Here is a 23740-nt window from a genome sequence, read left to right as displayed (position 1 = left end):
TTCTTTGTTTGTGCATGTTGAAATGCAACACCAAATAGAGGATGCCTGTGCATTTTACTGATCGGAAGGCAGCGGTGGGCTGTAGTGAAAAGAGTAAAACTTGACATCTGTTGCCTACATTACAGTTCAGGTCAAATGTGCTTCAGTGCAAATGGTGAAGGGTACAAGGTGTACATCTGATACCAAACAATAAATGATATCACAGTCAAATAGGAGCCATTAAAGACCGTCTCTATGAATGAGAGGAGGGGCTGAAGAGGAAGAGGGTATCTGGGTTTGTCTCGTCTCCAGGAGCACTTAAGCACTCTAATTATCACACAGCAGTGAAGATGCACACATCCAGCTCACATTGAGACATCTTAAGCTGCTTTTCCGCCACACATGGATCAAGTTCACAGCTATTCACACAAGCAACAAAAACAGCGGCTTCAAGTTTTGAATACAATAATATATAAAATGTACATTATGTTCAAAATGTTTTGTTGTAGACTAGTGAGGCCAAAATTCTGTTTCCCGAAGAAGGGCCTTTAATTTTGGTCGAGGGCCAGATCTGATGACTGTTATTTAAATTCTTCAAATGTGCCCCACTAGGTGTTATTACTTAGACTTTATTGTTATTGCCAGACTTCTATAAATTAAATGAATGCAATTATTATGCTTAAAAAACATTGTGATAATGTGTCATAATGAAGAACATATGTGACAGAAAACCTTACCAATCTCACATTATGTATATGCATGTCAGGCCTGCATTTCAAAGAGGAAATCTTTAACATAAACATTAGCATTTTGTGAAAACAACTGAGTAATTAGTTTAGGGCATAATAAGCTGGGGTAGGCACACAATGAAAGAAAGCATTCTGGCTTTAAAATGAATAAGAATTGATTGTGTCCCAATAAAAAACGAATTGGCGGAGTGTTAACTGGATTCCACATAAACGTCTGTAGCAGTCCCTGGCCGCTTTATTGTGTGCTAATGCAATAGAGAACACTTAGCAATAAATGCTCCTCTCTGATGAGCTCACAGAGGCTTTCCAAGATGGCCTGATGAAATTGTAAAAATTAGATTTGAGCTAGCTGCTAATGACTCCTAAAACAAAGGAAAATCTCTAAATAGAATTAGCCTGCCCTCTTCTTCTCTAAATACATCATATGTAAATTACTGTCATTTGGAGAAATATGCTTGCCTGGAAGGTAAAGCCTTCATTAGAGATCTCAGTAGGTTTGGGACTTGAACAAGAACTCCTCCAGGACATTTAAAAAGTTTGAGTAGTGAGAGAAGGTAAAGGTATTCTTCACTCATGGCAGCAGATCAGACATATGACTAAGAAATCTATTTTTCATTATTTTAGTCAGACCAGGTGGATTTTGTTGCAAAGCTGAGGGCATAGATAATTAATACTGTATGTGTAAAATTTCATTGTTTTAATCTATATTTGTAATGAACTTATAATGCAATTGTGCTCAATATGCTTCAGCCAAGTCAATGTACAATTTTTAAAGCATGCACACTGACAATATCTTCAGTGAATTAGTTCATAAAAGCAGCGCCACAGACACAATTATTAAAATATAGTGTCTCAGTGAAAGTTAATCAACACAGTTACTTAAATTAATGAAAGTCTGATACTTTATGGTGCCCATTAAGTGCGCAGAATACGTTTTTAGCAGGCCATGTTAAGTAAACAGATTTTAGTACATATTGTAAATAAAGTTATATTAGCAGTTAGAATTAGTTATATTAACATTTGCATTTCACTTGCACAGTTATTTTCTTCTAAACTTAAGGCCTAATCTTCAAACAAAACAATCTTATTACTACTACTTATCAAACATCAAATTGACAGCTACTTCTTTGAGTTGTTTTTACAGCTGATGAAGTGTCTTAAGTTCAGCACTGGTCAAGTTGACAACCGAATTACTTGTTTACATACGATTTTACAATTCAAACATCGTAAGTAGTCAGAAATATAACGACATTATTTAATACAAATCGGCAGACAAATCATTTATTTTACATGTTGTACTAACATTCAGATTGCTCCAAGATGAACAATACAACCTTTCAACTAAAGGTTTTTACACAATTCCAGCCACCAATTATTTGCCCTTCTGGAGAAGCCTCCACTTAACCACTCAAAGATTGTTCACACCACCCTCTGTTGTTTGTATAGGTCAAGAAAAACAGACATGTATGACAACTTTGTCGGAATTACGCACCAATTAAACAGGATAAGTTGTGTTTGCAGGAACTGCTCAACTGCTTCCTAATACAAACAGAGGGCCTGCCGGTTGCCTAGCTTCAGGACACAGTCCTTGTGTGTTCCTACCAGGTAGGTAATTCACTTATCTGGGCATTGTTCTCTGTTCATCCCTGTTGAATTACATGGCTTTGCCATGGGATTTGCCCAGCTTTAGGTAAAATCACCACCAAATATAAGCACAGACCTCACAGGGTTTCCCAAAATAAAACCATGCAGAATGTTCAGTGAAATGCTTTTTCCAAACCATGCATCGCTATATAAATGCATGGTAAGCACAGACTGACTGTCAACAATGTTTTATATTCATCAAATTGTGAGTAAAAGTCAATTCATTATGCACCCAGAATGTTTGTTGGACACATGTCTGTATGGCTGCAAATGAGACTGTGTGTCTACGTGGTAGTGAAGTCTGAGTGTGTTCCTTGTGTCTGACAGCAGGATCACATATGGAGCAACAGCCAGACTGCAGCTGTGGGGTATTTCCACTGTCCATAAGAACTTACCTATTAATGGGCTTAAAGAGACTCGTAATAATCCAAATCTGTCAAACAGTTACTGCACATTTAACTCTTAGATGCAACAATATCTTATCAAATCAAAGGCAAACAAATATTCAACACCATATTTCCTGTTTCCTTGCTTCCTTACAGAGTAAGGTGTAACAACTGAGCTGAAGGGTACGAGACAAGAGTAAATTCTTCATTTATATTATATTCCCAAACTAAAACTCTCGTTTGACATCTTCTAGATAAAAACTAAAATATCCAGAAAAAAAATTATTTATGTCCATTTATTATAATGTACTGTAGGTGTCACATCTGATGTAAATAGTTAATCGGTCCTGATGTTCTTGAAGGAGTCAAGCAGCGTATTACAGTAATTGAAAGTCCATACTGTGACAGAAATAACCGTTCTCACACAGGGGCTAGACCCACTGGTGCCTTTTGCTGTCTGTTGGCGAGAACTAAATATATTTTCTGCATTCTGAATGGCATTCCTCTCTATATGTGCCGGTAGTTAACAATATATGAGAATAAATAGCTTTCTCAGCTTTGAGACAAGTGTCAAAGACGGGTGCACACGTATGGGATTTGTTTGTTTGTAGAAATATATATCAAGTATATCAGAAGTATTCATGTCAGTGTCTTCATTTTGTCCTTTTTATCAGTTTACATTAGTAACAAGTCAGATAAACTTGCGCTTATACATATTGACAGAGTAATAACCCTTCTGGCAAAGCAACGGGGCCTAATTTCTAAGGAACAGTGAGCCAGAATTATGTCACTCTGACCACCTGTTCCTCTGAAAAACGTCACTGGCCTTAAGTAGTTCCGGCACACATCCAAAATGTGAACTTCTGAACTGGAGTGCTTACTTTCTCATTTGTGTAGAAGCAGGAGGTGGCGGTGTGTAGCAACAGCCACTCTAATTTCGTGGTGGTAGAGGAAGGTTTACATAAGGGATGTGCTGTTCTGTGCCTGTCACTCAACCTGCCTCTGATTGGCAAACGCAAGATTGAGGCTGATGCTGTTTCATGTCACCTAAAGGCTAATGAGAGATTAAACATTAGTAGCAGAAATGCTAAATATTGTTCCAGTAGTCCATCAAGAAATTCACATTTGCATCTGTGGAAATATACTAGGGAACATTTACTTATTGGGTCAATAGAAATAACGCTCACAATTAGCTTTTTTTTCTTGTCATACAAAGCATCTATACAAATGGGGAAAAAAACACTTGTGATAAACATTCTAACCAATGCTCCCTTACATGACCGATCAAAAATAGAAAATGCTATCATTTCAGGAAAGACAGGCTTCATATGTTAATAATTACTCATGTATTCATTTTGATAGAAGGTCACAGAAATAATAGCTGAGCTCCACAAAACTAATCCTTTCTCTGTCAAGGGAAAACACACACTCTTAAGCTGTCTGTCTTCAAGACCAAGTTGCATTGCAGGTGTAGCACAAATAAACAGTATGTTTCTTTTGGATTGGAACTCTAAAATAACTGTGCAAGCACTTGTGGACCACACACAGTCAAATGTTATGACCAGTGGTGTGGCGCTGCTTACATCATTGGAGTTTAGGCTAATTAGCTTTCCTCCCTATTTGCAGGGTGACTGTCATGAATGAATGACAGATAGACCTGCCTCCACAGCCAACCAGCACTGTGCTCGCTCTGACTGGCAATGAAAGAGCAGACATAACAATCCATGTTTCAAATATATGAATAATAACTGACTGTCAATTTGTTAAACTTCATGACTTATTTGTGATAAAAAAAAGATTTCCATTTTTCAAAATAAAACTACTTTTATTTTGCGTTAAAGTGTCTGACCAAGAGGCTGAGCTATCAGGAGCTCCACAGGAAGAAACTGCTGTTAAATGGAACAAGCTGACTGAGGAAACCAACCCAGCAGTGGTCCGTCATGGGGAGCAGGGCAACCACCATACTGTGGTGGCCTTGATGAAATCAGCTCACCAAGGCCTGTGTGCTGACAGTGGGGATCAGGGTGGTCAGAGTTATTCAAGGGGTCCTGCCACTCAGCCCAGTGGCTGACCTGTACAAGAGGCTGATAAGCCACAGACACAGAGTGCCAATCTCCACACTGTAAACTACAACAAAACCTTATGTTTCAGTCTATGGGCGACACAACAGTCAGGCAGGCAGGCAGAAGAGGGCACTGTTTTTCTTCACCGTACAGCACAGCACAGCACAATGAGAAATGTATTATCTAATAAATGGTTTTGAAATTAGAACACTTCGAAAGTAACAAAAGATGATCTTCCCATGCATAAATGTATTCATATATAAAAAGAAAAAAATCTAGCATGTGCACTGTCATTACAATGTGGGTCATCAACCTCCAATAACAATCAACACATTTCATTTTAGTATAAGAGAAATCTCTCTACAATACTGGATTGGTTCCATTCAAGGATTATAATACGCCTAGTGTATGAATGTATGAATTTCTGTATGAAGGCCGGTGCTGTCTGTCCTGCTCCAGTAAAGAGAAGTAGCCACATACCTTGCTCCATTTGCACCATGTGTGAAGGTGTCTATCATGTGTGAAACAAGCTTTTTTTTTTCTTCAGCCATGCCTTTTTGACTCTTATGACATAATGCTGCAGAGAGTAGGTGCTGGGTGGGGGAACTTTTCCCCACTCTTACTTTTATACACCTATTTAAGAACAGCAGCCCTTCACACCAAGTTCAGCAGGAAGAAGTAGTAAAATGAAATGGGCAAGACCTACAGTATTTCATAATTAATAGGTAGCAGGGAGAGGAGAACGGCCCACGCTGACGTAAAAAGATCAACAACGTATAAAAGTTATCATTCATTCCCTAGAAAATTACGGATGAAAAACCCAGTGCCATATGTTATTCCTTTCACAAGAACAAAATTATAACAAATTTGAAATACGCGTCAAGCTCTTTATAATCTTTGATTGCTTTGCTTCTTTTGGAAGTCCTACAGAGCTGCTACTCTGCTTGCCTATGCGATCTAATTTGTTACCAAGGTGGTCCCAAGCTCATACCAGGTCACCACCTGCAAGCAGTACTGTAAATTACTTGGTGGGCCTAATTGCCCATGTCCTCTGTATTACTATAAACCACTAGTGCTGTGCTAACTCTATTGTCAGGTACTTAATCAAGGCCACCAGATTTATTTCCCTGCACTAACTCTGGGGACAACCACAAGCAGAGGCCTGAGTAATTGGATCTTTTTTTGCATCTAAAATTAACCACCTATTCTTAGTGAGCGCTGGGGTTTGGAAATGATAACAATAATGATATCAACCAATGCCATATGAGGCCTTGCTTTTCATACTGGGAGTTGCATAATGCATAATAGACCCAGATGTTGCTTGGACTGACCTTACCTGGGGGGGTATGGTGCCATTATGCCAATCAAACCCTGTAACACTTGATCAGTCACAGGCCTAAAGCAGACTGGAGAAACTCAATTATTCTCTTACCTCACAAATACACAGCAGTAGCAACTGGTGTTAAGGTTAGCCCAGCCCCTCCTGCATGGACCTGACGCAGGAAATGACAAAGGAGAGAAAACTTAACAGCATTATAACACACATTTTGACAGTGAAATTTTCACGCGCTTCCAACCAAAATGACAGTTTGCAGTGCAATTTCCGCATGTTCAATATTTGTCACACTTGACAAAGTGCTTCAGAAAGAAGACAGATTGATAAATTCATTCTGTAAAAGTAGGCACTACCGGACATGAACTAATAAAAGACAAATATTAAGAGAGAAGTATAAACAGGATGTATAAAAAAGTATAATATGCAGAAACACTGAATTTGTTTTTTGTCAGCTAACTACATTTTTACATCACATTTGAAGAGGTTACAAAATAAGATATGACCTATTTGGGAAAAAAAAGACTATAAATAAGAAATAACACATAAGATAAAAAGACAAAACACCTTCTACAAGCCAGAAAAAGAAAGTAGATAGATTTTGTTAAGGAACAACAACCATACCCTTTTATAGCATAGGTGTGCTTATTTAAAAGACTACATTTAACATGCAATAACTTCATTTTCATTTGTTTTCCATTCAATCTCTTTCATTAAGGGACTGTATATAGTACTTTGTAATGTAACTCCTTTTTGTCAGTGCGGTAGGCAAAGCAGTGCAGAGTGAGAGAGGAGCGAGCGATGAGCATGCAGCGGGAATGTGGTCTGTGTAGGGATGTCAGAAGCATAATGGCCAGCTGAGTCATAGGTTATAAAAAGCTGTCATTAGGGATTTCTGTCCTCAGCAGCTCATCACACAGGACCTGTGAATTATTTATTACTCTGGAAACTCAAGTGCCCCGTTACTCAAGACCGCTTGGTTTCCTGCACTTCCCTTTCCTTGGGCTTGTTTAATAAAAGCATAGCCTCAGATGTTGTAATTAAAGTCTTTAAGAGGATCCAATACATAAATGGGAATTAATTTAGTTAATGTAAGAACTGTGGTGATTTCTTATACTGGATATAACAAATTATATACCAACTGTGCATGCACCTAATGAGGGCTTTTATATAATTAAAGTGTACAATCAAACTGTTTGTATTATTAGGATGGGCCTTATATTTACTTTGCCTGCAGTCCAAATGACCATCTAATTAGCACTCAGAGTGCATTAATAAAAGGAATTACTATTATATGGCAGATTTTTTTTAAGGTAGACCAAAGATCCAAGCCTAATGGCAACAATTTGGAGATGCTTAAGAATAGATTTACGCACGCATGATATCATGACAACAACACAGGTAACACTTTATGTCCTTATCTCCTAAATCAATTTTACTTCATCACCCCCCCCCCCCCCCTTTTTTGATCGCCAAGTCGATGCAAATCAGCCCAGGCATTTTTCCTCACTTTGTTTTGTTCTCAGTATATGAAAATGGTTAAAAATCCCATGGGTCAGTGAAAATGATCCCTCCACTCTAGTCGCCTGCTCTAAGTCAGCCAAAACATTCCAGACTTCAAAAGGCGGCTTTGCCTACTAGGGCCATTTCAGTGTCCCAACCTCCACGGCCCAGGAGGACTTGGTTATTTGGATAAATTCATTTCTGGAGTCTGCCTGTGTTGCAAAAACAACCTCCTGCCTGACAGCAAATTAGTCTAACTGAAAAACCTAGAAAATACATAAGGTTAAGAAAAACACCCCCCACCCCTTTTTATTGTTTACACAAAATTGATTTTCAGTTTATTGACTGCACTGCTCTGTTTATAAGTTTATATAGTTTGGCAAATTTTAAAAACAGAATAAAACATATAGTTGAATACATCTGTAAAACTATATGCTGGCAGGTGAAGAGTTTCAATAGGCAACATCAGCACACAGGCTGTAAAAACACACGGGCTGTGTACAGTACACAGCTGACAGGCTGTACACCATAAAACAGGCTGATGTAAAAGTTTAACAACTGTCAGTGGTATTGAAAAAATTATATAAAATTTAAATCTCCTCGAGACAAACTTTTTATAAAAGAGAAAAGACTGTGAAAATGGGGGAGAAAAATGGTTACGGTGGGAAAATTATGCAAACAGATGAAGACAATCCAGAATTAATGGTCCGCAACATTTTCAGGCACTCAAAGAGCTGTCCAAGGACACCATAGGGGAGACTGCATGGCCCCAGTAATTGGAGGAGCATGTAACTTCAAAAGTAAGGAGAACAGACTGGAGAACTTTCCTCTGAAGTCAAGTCTTAAAGAAAACGTGAAGCACATGTACAGTACAGTAGGGAATCTGGTACATGTGTGAATGAAAATTGTTCTATTCATTGCTGCAGACATGATACATTGCAGTATTCCTGCTGTGCTACCACACTTTTCAAAATGGAACGAATTTAGAACTTGAATCTTTAGCTCACAGCTGTTCCATCTCAGGCCAGTGGCTGAAAATACAAAACGCAGCAAACAGAAACTGGGTCGCAACTAAACAAGATATTCCACAATGTCAATAAAGAGGTCCATAAAATATATCATTCAGAGGATGTGAGATCACCCTAAGAAAAAGAAAAAGCATTCAAATGTTATGACCATAAGTCACAATAGATGTGTCATTTATAGTGTTGGGGGTTTTGACGGTGTTTCCTATCTTTAATAAAATGGATGATATTTCTGCAAGGCAGGAAAGTGACACTGTGGCCTTGTCAGATGATGATTTAATCCCAATGTGAGGAGGAGTACTGTATTAATAATATGACTTAAACAATTTGCAACCTAATCAATTAGTCAATCGACAGAAAACTAATTGCCAGCTATTGATAACCGATTAATTAATTGTAATTTTTCAAGCAAGTTTCAGCCTTTCAAACATGATGATTTGCTGCTTTTTGAGTGTTTCTCAGGTAAAACACAAAATGTGAAGATGACACTTGGGCTTTAGTAAACTGTGATGGGCTATCGCTATTTTTCACTATTTTCTGACATCCCGTAAAGCAAGCGATTAATCTAAAAATGACTGGTAGATTAATCAGCAATGACAATAATCGTCAGTTGCAGCTTCTAATTAGTAGAACTATTTTATGTCAAGTGTGGAAAAGACTAAATTTGTAGATAATCCCGTCCCTTGATCATGCATGCTGCATGTACGCTAACTGAAGCTTAAAATATAATAAACAAAACACACTTTAGCTAAAGTATCATGAAGAGCTGTCTTATTACCAACATCAAGTGTCTGCAAACCTGATACATCAGTAATATTTGAGACAACATTAAAAAGGTGAAGACCAGAGGAGACAGACAGACAAAGCAAATATAATCTGTGTGCTTTGTTCCACTTGTCTACCATTGTGATTACAGTACCACACAGTTGGTGCAACCAAGGACCCTTGCTCTTCCAGCATAAGTGCATAATGCTCAGCCGTGACCTCATCATAACATTTAGCCAGGTGCATAAATAAGGCTTTTAACATTTAAACACTGAAGGACTACTGATATTTGACAACTTCGCTCTGCGAGACAAAGAAAAACATCCAATCAGGGAACCACCATCTTTACACAGTTGACCCACTGATGCTTATTCACTGCTGCACTAGTGGAAGGCCTGCTTCGGCAACCAAGACTATAATCATGATGGCATAACTTCGACATAACCTACACTTCTGTCTTGATGATGTGCTTCGGCTATATATCATGAAAATGAGTCAGAGGCCGAAGAAAATGAAGACAAACCGTATCATATTGGAATGGGAAAAGCAGAAGGGAACACAATATTTCCAAGGTCCTTTGGTCTGAGCGAAGAACACCATGCGTGCTTGAGTCAATCCAACATACACTGACTGAGGAGAAAATGTCCATTTTTAACCTGTTATCCATCACTGTCAAGTGTGGTGCAGAGTAAAAGAGGAAATAATTAGACAGAAAAATGACTGCAGCCTGGGGCAGAATGAATGAGAGTAAAAACTAGGTACAACTGCTGTTAACTTAAGGCAAATGATATTTTGATAAATGTCCTGTATGCAGCTTGTACTACCTGCATTGCCCTACTTCTGGGAGTGAAAGCATGTTATTCTTACAATATGCTGTATATGAGGGAAAATGTGAGAAAACAGAAATTAAATATAATAAAATACTGTACACTGAAAGTTCAGCCACAGGTCTGCTGTATGGTAAAGAGGCTTGTTTTAATGGAACATTAAACTCTTACTGTTACGCAGTATAAAACTGAACTAATTTTTCTAAAGCGGTGTTAACTTTTTGAGACAAATTATTGTAAGGTAATGCACAGAATGCACCTAAGTAAATTACACAAATGCTCCACAGGATGGGTAAAAGCTTAAAATATAACACGTTTTTAAAACTTTAAGACTTAACAAAGTAAACTACAATTAAGATATATAAAGCTAAGTTATACAAACTAAGTTTCAGTTAATTTGTTGTTTGTCCTATGAAACCCTTAATTTACCAGCTTAATGTCACTGAGGACTGATCTGCTACTAACACTAGAGCTATATTCATAGTGCTGTAGCTGTTCTACTCAAAGTAACTGCTGTTGTCCCCGCCCATATTGGAAATGGCTCAACATCACACTGTCAATTTTACCACACAAGGCATACAAACAGCTAACAACTCTTAATAGAAGACATACGGATAACAGAAAGTAGAAAATCCCGCAGAACAGAGTCCTGTCATTGCTGCCTACCTTATGTTTCACCGCTGTCAGTGTGACCACATGCAACAAGTCTCTGTGTCCATAACTATGAATTTTTCGTCTTCTGAGCCGTCAGCGACTGCTTCTTTCCCCGCTGGAAATGGGTCCGTGACAAACACAACCGTGGAGGAGGAACACCCGCATGAAAAGCTTATCAATGTCCGACATATAAGCTTCAACGTTTTTGGTGTTTTGTTGTTTTTTTCGGCAGCGGAGTCGGAAGGTTACAGTGAATTGACAAGATAGATCCGCATGCGTCTGTGCGCGCGCGCTGCCCACTGGTATCAAATGTAGCAGGCAGGAGGAAAACTTTTCACACACTGTATTACAGTTCAGTTTTGCTGCTAACAGGCTTTTACTTGTCATCGCCATCTGATTCGATAATATTTTTAATCTCAACCAAGTTTGCACAAAACTGTCATTTTCACTAGAATTGTAAGATATAGGCCTAATATAACTATAACATATATAATGTAGCTATAGAATATATAACTTTCACTTACAAGTCTTTCAGGACGCCCAATATTTAAAACTTAATGCTGTGGTAAACCTATGGTGCTCGTATACAGTAAAGTACACCTCTCCCTCTATGTCTGGATGTGAACTAGAGCGCCACCTATAGTTCCCCTATTTAACCGTCCAGATTGTTGAATGCTGCTCAGTGTGAATGGTAGCTTATTGTTTAGTCCCAAAAGGAGTCTATCAAAATATAATGTTTTAATGCAGTGGTTCCCAAGCTAAGGGATCCTGAAATAATTGCCAAAGTAGGAAATACGAAACACAATATTCTGATGCGCTAGATTTCTCAGACTTTTGTCTAATCTTTGTTTCTTTCTTGAAAATACGGTTCTCTTTCAGGCCTCTCAAGTTTATTCAAATTAAACAATCTGTGAGGAGAAAAGGGACTCTTCAGCTGAAATGATCACAATTTATAGACATGCAACCTATGATTAGGGGTCACAAGGAGATATTGCTTATTGCTTTATATTAAGGGGGTTACATGCGAAAAACGCTTTAATTATTGTATGCTATTAGAATGGGGGTATCTAGCACACCTTTATCTCCTTCCAGGTGCATGGAGAAAAAAATAATGAGGTCAAAACTCCAGCAACACTTACAGAATAAAGAGCAACTGTTATTTTTTTTTGTACAGTAAGTGTTGCTGGAGATTTGACCTCTTCAAATTGACTATTACACAATTACAGTACACTTTGGAGCACACTACAGGATATGTCAGGAAAATGTACTTCCAGGATTGTACAAACAGTTTCTCCACAGATGAATGAATGCACCACTCATGCTTGCATGGATAGCCTCCATATAGTAAAGCAATTGTCATCCTACTCCTTTGATAATATCAAGTCATTGGGCCAGATGATTGGATGGACAGCCCGTAACAGCCTTCAGCAATACATCACAAGACAATTCTGATGATTTGTTGCATCAATTGACTGTTCACATAATCTCATTTGGGCTAGAAAATGCACTCATCCAAAAGGTTCCAGTACAGGCCTTCATTTCAACACAGCAGCCCACACACCTTCAGATAAAGGGATTCGAGTGGATGGAAAGTGCCACATATCCTTGAGAGCATTTTTTAATTTCTTGGTGCTCCATCTGTTGAAATGATAAAGTGCAGCCATAATGGAGTGCAACAAGATTAAATTAATCAGGTTTGGCCATTACACTGCCGCAGGCTCTTCACAGATGATTGCAATTTTCTCTGTCAGGCCCATTATTGCAAGATCTGTTTAGTGGGTTGATGCAATTAAAATGGACTTAATGTAAATTTAACAATACAAATAACACTTCTGTCTGTGTATGTTGAAGAGGGGTGCGGCTGGAGGGTCCCGAAGTGCAATGGTAAACACCCACTGTAACCATTTTTAACTTCAAACAAACCAGGGTGCTATTTGATTAGTGTGGACTCTGTGATCAATAACTATGTTTCATGTTTTCATGTTCTCTGTGATGTCGAAGGATCCGATTGCACAGACCACCCTTGTCTGGACGTCGGCAGTAAGGAACACAACACCTTCCACAAGCATATCATGATGCCCATAGATCATTTGAACCTGGAGCGGGGGGAGTTTAATGGAGTCGCTCTGATGAAAGCATATAAAGTGCACGCCTTGACTCTTGTGTATGAATCTCATGGTTCAGTACGTAGGTGAGGCAGACTTGAGAGAATTTTATTAATTTTTCCCGGAGCTGATCTAATATTTTCCTGATTGGTTGCTTCCTCCTGCTGGATCAGGTCACTGCCAGGGGACAAAGCCTACAGGATGTGTGCTTAACAGGAGGAGATCTCGGCCTAGCGCCACAAAGCTCCCACCACCACTTAAACACGGGAACAGCGGAACTGTCACGCTAAAAATGTCAGATGCTTTGTATTCTCAGCACCTCTATAATGTTTGATTTATGCCATACAGTAAAATATAACAATGCACCAATGCTTTCTCTGCATGAAGATACTCCTATACACTTGAGGACCAGGTTTTTGGTGGTACCTCTGCCGTGAGGCACATTTTTGAGAGATCTATCTGGAACCTTTGAGCCACATCTGTTTTAAGTGATTTTACTGGATTTGAAGCGGCTGAGCTTAAGGTTATTGTGGCTAAATGAAGATTTACCATAACCAATCAGACAATGCACTTTATTACATTATATGCAGTATTTCATCTTGAGGTCAGGTGTTTTATATTAGTCTCCTATCACATTTCAGCAAAGTGAAAAAAGCCCACACCTGGAGAAAAATATAGATTTTCTTTAATACATAAAAGGGAGGAGGCTATGTTTTTATTCAAATATTCACCCTCCTTTTTATCACACAATGTGATATACAACACCTGGTGTGCTGCCCAGGTAACCTGAGGAGGCATGCAGCAGTGTGTTTGTTGGAGGTACCTTTCAAACGAGGTGCATTCCAGTGGTCATGTCAGTCCAACCAACAAGTCAGTCAATCATATTCTGCACACCAGTGATTTAGTAGGTGTTACATTATCTCTTTTGTTAGCCACAGGACAGCAGTTGGAGTCAGAGAAAGAAGCAACATAACAAAGACACAAAACAAGCAATATGAATTCCCTCAAAAAATCAGATTATGAGAGATTTATTGCAGCTAAGACAGTGACAAGTTTTTTTATGCATTAAAGCTAAAATCAGGAATTTAATACATCTTTTATATGATTACAAAATGATACTATTGATCCCTGCAGAAGCATGTTAAAGTTTATAGCACAGACTCAAGGAGTTAAGCTATCTAATGGCAACTTTAAAGCTGGTAAGTAACTTGCTCATCAACACCAACAATGTGTAAACATGGCGACATGAAAGTCAGTCTGTCAGTTAAAGGTCCAATCTGTAATTTAGATTTTTGAAAGTCTTACCTCTACATAAAAAAAAATAAAATAAAATTGTGCTCATCAACTTGCTGCAATTTAAAATATTGACTGGGAGTTACAGTTTTTAAATGATTGAATTTTGGTGGTGGAGTACCTTTTGCTTACATTTACATCACAGATTGTTCCTTTGATTGAGAGGGCTTTTTAACCGTTAGACAGCCCTACCAAACTATTTTTCACAAGCCCTGAAATCATAGTAAATAAATAATATGTATATATATATATATACGCACATATATATAAGTAATATTAATATATACATATATTTGCAGTGTAGATCCATTTATATGTGCTTGATACATTACACAAAATACGAATTTACTTAATACCACACAATACACCCCAATCTGTCCTTTGTTAATTAATTGCCGTCTGTGGTCATTTGTGTGTTTGACTTCCTAGACATCTGTCCAAATATACAAATACAATAAGAACCAAAATACTTTGATTCATTGCTCTGGTGGAATATAGCCTCGAGATGTAGGCTGTCCAGTTGCCAAATCAAATACCTCTGCAGGTATGTAAAACCCTGAAAAATGCGGTTCAATCTGTTGTCTATCAGTGGTTATATTGGAGAGGAAGTATGTCCAATGTTTGAGAGTGGAGCGTAAAATAATGAGCTGCATATTTCAAAAAATGTTTAATACAAACATACAAGCACCGGCACCAAATGCCAAAATCTCCCACAAAAAGAGATTATGAAGCTCTGGTCCAGTGGGATAACATAAAGAATAGGAAGTTTGTAGCTGGGATAGTCCTCCAAAACCTTTCAGTACAATAACTCGGTATGTGTGGATTCTATTTAATATGTCATGAAGAAAACTGGCACTGACCTCTTCCTTGCCTTTTACTCAGTGGTGATGGTTTATGGGACGGACTTTTTAAATAAAATAAAAAAGGCATCTTGTAAACATTGCAAGTTAGCAGTGGACATTTTTATCATATTGAGCTTTTTCAACATTGCAGGGGTTATGTGGTAGATTTTCAGGTCAAGAATACTTGCTTATAACAACATTATACAGGTAAGAAATAGGGCTGTCAGGCTGGGTATTTACTTTAAAGCATTTATGTGCACATTGTCACTTACAGGAACTATCATGGCATTTTCTGTCAGAAGGTTGTATTTCATGATGATGTAATCATTTTTTTTCTAGAAGGGATAAGACTTATTGGATTTGTAAAGCGTCACTCTGCTGTTTTTTAATGAAGATAAAGTAACCTCTGCCATAAAAACCGGCCACATGGTGGAACTGACATAATCGTAACACATATACCTTCACCACAACTTGGATGTATTGAAAACATCTATATCTTAAATTGGGAAACACGCATTGAATGAAAATGTGTTTGCCTCATAGCAATAGGTCAGCGATAGGTGTGGTTGAGTCTGCAGACGGATAGTGATCATGTGGATTAAACTGCATTTAGCCACACTTGTCTCATGGGATTTTCCTTGGCTACATGCAAACAGACACAGAGCCAAAGCCCAGCTCAGTATTTTGACAGCAGAGCCAGAAAAAACAAAAGTGTTTTGCTTTTCCGTTGAAAAAAAGCGAGGGAGAAAGAAATGAAGATGTAGTGGAGAGAAACGGTAGTCCCTCAGCCACTGCCTTACTCAATCCATATGCGAGGCTTAGAGGCAGGAAATATCCACAATTCAGTGTAATCAGGGCAGAGGCCGCCTGCCCCGTTGGAACAGACCTGGTGGAACTGATTGGGCACCATTAGGGTAAGCAAGAGCTAAATGTGCAGCACACTCAAAATGTTACATTTTCATACAGCCAGAGACGCAATCAAAGTAATGGAAGGGAACAAGTTCTATCTCCCATGAAAATTTAAGAAGAAATGGATTTGTGAAGGTTTTCTGTATGATTTTTAGGTTCACCTCTAATCTAACAACTTTGGTCTACTGCCAAATAAATGTGAGTACTATCGACACACACTTGCCTTACTTTAGTATGACAGATTTCGAAGTTACGAACGTATGATCACTGCAAGAGCACAAGTGTAAAAAAAATCTCCCAGACCCTCATCGCGGCGTATCCTCAGTTCACTTTGAGTCACAATGGAACATTTGTGTTTTGCTCGGTTGCATTGCTAATTCACAAACTGCGGTACCAACATTCAACCACAAGTAAGACTTCAGCAGAGCAAATGACAATGTGCTTCCCTAAGAAGGCAACAGTTGTTTGACAGGCTGGTGGGTTTGTTTCATGATGAGGGAGAACTGCTGGCATGTTAAACCATAATAACACTTCCCCCAAACTAGCGTGCTAGCTGTTGCTCTGTGTCAGAACCAGAAAGGGATTTCCCAGTTATACAAACAGAGGCTGGCTGGCTTGTTGTCTGTACAGCTTGACGTTTATGGAATTTGAGGAGTCGGCATGTTTACTGATAGTTGGTTTTGGTTTGTCCCTTTTGAGAAATAATTGGGGAGGCTGAGGGAAACAAGGGGAGCGACAGCTGATGTGGTTTGGTCAAAGGGAATGGGAACATCTGCATCTGATTTAATGTGTGGCCCAATAAAGACCCATAGCACTGGTGCAATATCTGTCTTTCTCTCTGTCTCTGTCTGTTGTTGGATTTGTCTCTCACACTACTTCTCACTCCTTCTCTCACACACGATTCAAACAGCATCATCTCCACCACACGGCCCATCCCTTCTGATTACTTTCTTCTTTGCTGCACTGTAAATGTGGCTGATACATTTTGAGTAGGAGAGAAGGCTGCAGTAGTTAAATCCTTGATTTGTACCTCTCGAAAACTCTCACAAGTCCCCTGTGCCCCTCCACCCCCGCTCTCCACCTCCCACACAATTCCCAGGTCAACAGAGCTCTCAATATGAGGCGCGTCTGGTCTACTGTGACAGCATATGGTTATCCACTCAAGGTGTCCAGAGACACTCGTTTTTAATACATTTCCAATAAACAATAGAGTAAGGGGCTTATTCAATCAAAGTGGGTACATAATTGAAGAAGCTAAGAACCTGTCTGTCTCAGTAAAAAAAAAGACATATATATTTATAGATGTTTTTTTTAAAGTATTATTTTACTCATAGTCTGGCATTTAAAAAAGGTAGATTTCCTCAATGCTTACCATGTTATACTAAAATCGTAAGTTGGATTAAACCATTTCAGTCTTATTTCTGTCTTTCTGCAATAAAAATATCTCCTTAGCAGTTAAACATCTGGCAAAAAGGAGCTATACTGTGTGCGAGCGAAGCGTAAACACACTAAATTAGACACCGATTACATCATATTTTGAATCAGGGGCTAGAATGGCATTGCATGAAGTTTTATGGGCACTGTCAGTTACCTTTTAAATACACTCACCATGGAGATGATGTTTACTTTAAGAAAACAAGTATACGTTTTGCCTGTTAGAGGCACAATTCCTTAAGTGCTCAGCAGCTCTGTGCAGATGTTTGTAGTGTAAACATATAGTGAATATTAGAATGATGTAAGCCCAGAAGGTCTGCAGTCTATTACCACCTCTACTACTTTGCCTCTTTATTTATAATGCTCAGGATTAACAATAAAGCTGATTTTATTCCATCATAGTGTGTCCCCTCCGGCAGATTTGATTTACATATTGCCTGATTGGATGATAGGCAGATACTGTCTTCCCTGGAGTTTGTGTATTGCAGTTGCATGGCGACAGTGTGGCAGGCATGATGGAGACGTGTGCACGGATTGATAGCATCTCTGAAAGGCAGCTCCCCTGGGTTAAATCCTATTAGAGCCTTTCCTCGGCTCCACTCCTCCTCTTTCTGCTGGAGAGCAACCATCATTGCCTGGTGTCTCCTGCAAAGAGACTAATGACCCCTGCTACACACAGTACAACCACACTGGATGGCAATTACTGAACTTAAGAACAAGTTTTAAGTACTTGTACGTTACTTAAATATTTTAATTTAATTATACTTCATACCACTACAATTCAAAATATTGTACTTTTCACAGCAAAACATTTATTTTACAGCTTTATTTATTACCAAGCATATAATGAGATAATAAGATATAAGGCATTATTCATTTAAATACCTACAGTAACAGTACATGCTACAGTTAGAATTGTCAGCCACCATAACCATCTACAACAGTAAAATGCTACTTACACATAACATCATCCCATATAAATACCAATATAATATAAAATATAATACTATGCCAGCACACAGGCTATTTATCTGCAAGTACTTTTACTTTTGATATTTTAAAGCACATTGTGCTGATGGAATTTACTTGTAATGGATTATTTATAAATTACAGTATTGATACATTTACTTACAAAGTAAACGTAGGCTACTAAAAGTAGTTTTACCTGGTTATCAAACAGTCTCAATTTAATACTGATGACTCTCTACCTACATAAGCAAACGAGACCATCAGCGAGAACACTGGCTATATATAGTTATTCTAAATGCCACCGGGTCAGATTCCCCACAAAATGAAATGATTCAGATCCCGCAAATACTTCTATGTAATATGTGTGTTTTATTTGACTGTGTACAGTCCATGGAGGTATAGGTTGGGGTTAATACCACTGGCTTATAACGTAACACTTTATGTTGGCCTTGCTACCAAACTATGTTGCTGTTGGCTTGTTATTATGAAGACATAACTTTACTAGGGAGTGTTGATACCTTTATCTTTCTCAACAAAATGAGTATTATCGAGCAACCAAATCTGCTATAGGCTTATATGTAAGCTAACTAACTAACTGACTACTTACTTTTGTTTCACCATCATCATATTACAGTTATTAATCTTATAGATACATTACCTCATTGCTATGCATCCTGCAAACAGCTGTTTAAAACAGAAAAATAATATTAAAAATAAGTTCAAAATGGCTAGCCGATCAAGAACTTTTTAACACAAGGTGATGGAAACACTACTGCATTTGTCCACATGGGCCACCAGAATAAACATAAAATTAAAGTTCCTTGTAGTTGCTTTGAGTAAAGGAGTCCTAAATACTTTCTCCACCACTGCTCAGTAGATTATATGTTTAAATGATATGTATGCATGGAAATAACAGTGAAAATAAAGACCTATATTGTCTATTCTGTCAGGTTGAAGTACCTCCAGTTACTCAGAGATACCAGAGCTTCATGATAATTGACCGAAGACGCAAAACATACACTCCAATAAAGTGCAAAAAATGACACATGTAAATATTTATTCCTGTTGTTAAACAATTTGAAACTTGAAGACTGTTTTTAACTATTTAGGATGTTTTTTGAAATATTTTTAATGTAATCATAAAGCTAAAAGATATGTTACTGGCCTGAACAGTGAACATTCTTCAGTAAAACAGATTTAGAATATATTTTGCCTGTTCTGATTGTGGCTCGGGCTGATGTTAGATCCGGCCCTGGGTACAGCCCTCTGCTCCCGCTCTGTATCAGTCTCCTGTCTGACTGGCTGTCTCTGTCTCTCTCTTACCGTCTCGTTCCACTCTTCCAATCCCTCTCCACCTCTTCTTCCTTACTGCTGATTCCCAGGATCGATAATTCTCGGCGAGTGCCCTTACATTTCCCTCTCAACATGTTGGGCAATAAATCACCCCTATGCTTCTCCAGCAGGAAGGACGCCTCAGCTAGAAAACATCCCAAGCAAGCGCAGGTCAGGTGGAAAGGTGAGGACAGCTTAACGGACTGTTCCCAATAACATGCCCTCTTCTATTGCTTCTAAAAAAGATATTTCTTTTTCCCGTCTTTGGTCCGTAGTCGTTGGATGGGTGGGGGAATAAATTAGGAAGCCACATTAAGCTGTCACCCAGGACTTTGAACAACACATACTAGCTTTTCAGAAACCACTCTGGGCAACTGGTCCAGCTGGAAGTCATACTCATAAATAAAAAGCATTAAGTTAAAAAATAATGGAAGCACTAGACTGTTTATACTGTTTTTCAGGATAATGATATTTTTTTAAATTTTGGACAAAATTACATCAACAGCCTTAGAAAATGTTTCACTTGAATTTGGTTTTTGTCATTGTCCAATTGTATATTGTTCCAACATCTCTGCTCACATCAACCACAGTCACTGGAGTGACTGCACCACAGGAAACAACAAAACCACCCTCTTTTAAAAAATCACCACTGTACAGTATATTCCAAATGGCATCCTGTTGTTTAAAACTTACTGTAACCCTGCTGTTGTATAAATCACTGCCTTCAAGTTTTCCTCCTTTACAGCTCTGACCATCGTATAAAGCATTCTTACTGCACACATGTCTGATAATGAAAGTCAAAGGAAGGAATCTTTGAAGATTTCAGGGGTGTGCATCTGGACTCCTCTCAAACTGTTCACTCCCTGCACCAGAACTGCAAGTTATTTCCCCATGGCTTCTGAAGGCAGCGCAAAGACATTGACCTAGGCCTCAGTAATGGCCCCTTGGTGGCCATCCTGTCTTGCGATGTCCATCTTCAGCATAGTTGAGTACTGAGGCGCTTGACATTTTTATGTTGTAACTTGTGCAACTCAGCCATATTGGCAAGGGTGCACTTGTGAGATGTTACAGTAATGGTAGTGAAGAGAGGACCATAAAAAGTTGGAAGGATTAAAACAATCTTCTAGATCACAGTCAACTGGGGCCTGCATGAGGCTGCACCTTGGTACAACTGTGATCACAAATTGTGCTTCAGGTTTTTCAGGACTTCAAAGGTGGTATGGGGAAGGTGACTAACCCTCAGCATGGAAGGCTGATATATGGTGTGTGAGGAGGAAGACGGTATGAGGCTCATTGAGGGGCTCATGCGGAAACCTCTTGGACAAACTCTCACTGCACTATGTTTGCCCTTATGACCCATGTTCCTGACAGCATTTGGTCAGCAGAGGAGAAATATTATTACTTTTGTTTAGCAGAAGATGCTCAGAAGCCAGTCAGGCCGTGGGGTTGGTGTATCCTGTGAAAAAACATTAGACAAGGATCAAGTTCACCTTTCTTTCTTCCACTGTTTTAACCACATATTTAAGAAGTTATCATGTTTAATGGGGCGTGCGACCCTTCTTGGGTCTCAAATCAGTTTCTCTGCTCTTTTGTTTCTTTAGGAGATGAATAGTGGCAGCGCAGAGGCAAGAACACACAAATTGTTCAAACCATGTAAAGTTTGATGGGTTTTTTGCTCCAATAATTTATGATGTTGTGTCAAAGGTATTACCAGGAGAGGCCAATGTTTTTCCTACCAGACTATAATTGCGGTGATTTACACCAATGGCTGCAGAAACATTTAATTTCACCTCCTCCTTCAGCACTAAACTTTGTCCTTTACTGCAGCACAGGCAGACCATTGTATATTTGCATTACGATAAAGAATACATAGATAAGTGGAGACTCGTACCAGACAATGGCTTTTCTATTGCAAGTGTGGGTAATCGTCTTGTGGAGGGAGGCACTGTGTTTTGGCAAATTGCATCAGATTCATCAGGCTATAGGCATCCCGTTTCCTGCTCTCTTCTCAGGTTTCCTCCACCCCATCACAGTGCGGGGGCCTTATAGTGCTGCCCACTCTCAATAGGCAGGGCTGACGCTAAGATTTCAGATTCTGGCCAACCTCTCTGAGGGAACAGGTGTCCCCTCTGTCTGCCTGTGGTTGAGGTCTCGTAGTGGAAGCATGGGAAAGGGCAACCACCGCAGAGGTTCTACCCCAGCGGACAGGTAACAGTGCGCCTTTCAACTCAGCCTGAATTCAGCTAAATTGGTATCCTTTTAGGAACCACGGGAAGCAGTTGGAACTAGAAAATAAAGAGCGGAAATTCGCCTAGTGATTCCCAGTTGGCTTGAGGAGTATGGTGCTCTCACAATGGGAAAGAAGAGAAACTATTTTGATGTGTAAATGAGATAAGAAAAGGGGGGCTTTGGCCAGGACTGATTTACCTTGTTAGAACAGACCTGACTATACTAAACATGTATTCAATAAACTCAAATAAATCAATGACTCAAAAATAGTTTTAGGGAATTCCCACTGATTCCAACTGAACTTTAGACACAAGTTCATTGAACACATTTCAACAATGAGTGTCATTTCCTGAGGACAAACTTTTAGTCTGACATGAGACAAGAGGGATTGTGGGCCTGGTGGTGAGCAAGTCATTTTGAAGAGAGATCAAAAGAGCAGCAGTGTCAGCCCTGAAGCAACCAGCTCATCACTGTGACCTGTGATCAATGGTGCAGGTGTGGAGGAGTACAACGGGGCAGGTAAATATCTCAGAGGCTGACACCTCTAACGACTCATTAGGTACAAATTTGTCATCAACTTTGAAGGTTGGGATTATTATAAATCCAAACTTTCAACCAGATTTTAAGTCTGGAAAACATTTATTTCTGTCTAAGTAATTAAAGGTAATTCATATTTTTAATGCTGCAACACTTATTAGCATTCTCATCAACTTTAAAGATTGGGATTATTATGAATCCAAACTTTCATCCAGATTATAAATCTGGAAAACATTTTTTTCTGTCTAAGTAATTAAAGGTAATTCATATTTTTAATGCTGCAACACTTAGCACTCTCACTGACAACACACTCAACCTGTGTTCCCCTCCATTCATAAATGTAGCCCAACATAAACAGCTAAATCATCAAAGTCAACCATAGCCTGGAGGAAGCTCTGGGGTTATACAACAAAGACATTTGCAAATGTCATGTGTGAACTCCACGCTCAAATTCGGCAGATTGATAATATATCGATGGGAATGCCATTAAAAACAGTTTCGCTCCTCCTGGATTCATTTGCGCTGACCCAGAATGCAGTATTTTCTTAACACAAGCAGCAGGCTGCTTTGATGTTATCTCCCTATCCAAACAGTGGAGGGCCGGCTGCCCCTGCCCTGCCTGTGGCCGTAGAGGACGGCATCGATTAATCACAGTGAAGCCTGCAAGAGCGCGCTCATAAATCGCCTCGCTGCTCCTTAAACAGGAGAGTCCCAGGGCAAGCACCGTCATTTATCAACACTCTCCCCTCCGGATGAGGAGTAAATAAAACCGTGAATATGTAACAGAGGGGAAATGAGGAAGGGGGGCCTCTTGAGCATATCCACTGGTGTAATGATAAATAAAGAAAAGCCTAAACTATGACCTCCAAGCAGTCGTTAAGGTCATTTGTTTATTTATTGAAGATTTTCTTTGAAATAGAAATTCTAGAAATACAACTAAAGAGAGTTTCACAAACCTCTTATTCTGTAATCATTAAATGAATTAAATGAATGATTAAATGAATATGTTTGAAATCACAGACAAATAATTGACACTTTAATGACCTGTCTGGAGCCTATTTCTTTTTATCTTTCATATATTAGCCTCTTTTTGATCAATAGGTACTCCATGAAAACTCTGCAACAAAATGTAAAAGCTGAAATCATTTGTTTAATTGTTTAA

At 38.9% G+C, this 23740-nt stretch overlaps 1 protein-coding gene across 11 annotated transcripts in view; it reads right to left on the bottom strand.

Annotated features, from left to right (window-relative positions):
- Positions 1–11402, bottom strand: part of eya1 (EYA transcriptional coactivator and phosphatase 1) — a 61213-nt gene extending 49811 nt beyond the window's left edge. For 4 of the 11 annotated variants that reach the window (XM_038727361.1, XM_038727378.1, XM_038727368.1 and 1 more), the window contains exons 1-2: positions 10941–11402; positions 6254–6314 (exon numbers count right to left, since the gene is read on the bottom strand). The gene's annotated coding sequence lies outside the window, so the exon portion shown is untranslated. The remainder of the gene's footprint in view (positions 1–6253; positions 6315–10940) is intronic. The other 7 variants (XM_038727455.1, XM_038727426.1, XM_038727473.1 and 4 more) reach the window with 7 other exon arrangements.
- Between the last annotated feature and the right edge of the window lie 12338 nt (positions 11403–23740).

Source organism: Micropterus salmoides, unplaced genomic scaffold (assembly GCF_014851395.1).
Source record: "Micropterus salmoides isolate LMB-PRFRI ecotype aquatic unplaced genomic scaffold, ASM1485139v1 Ms_hic_scaffold_1, whole genome shotgun sequence".
Lineage (NCBI taxonomy): Eukaryota > Metazoa > Chordata > Actinopteri > Centrarchiformes > Centrarchidae > Micropterus > Micropterus salmoides.
The sequence above is the reverse complement of the archived record's forward strand: the minus strand, read 5'-3'. Positions and strand labels throughout refer to the sequence as shown.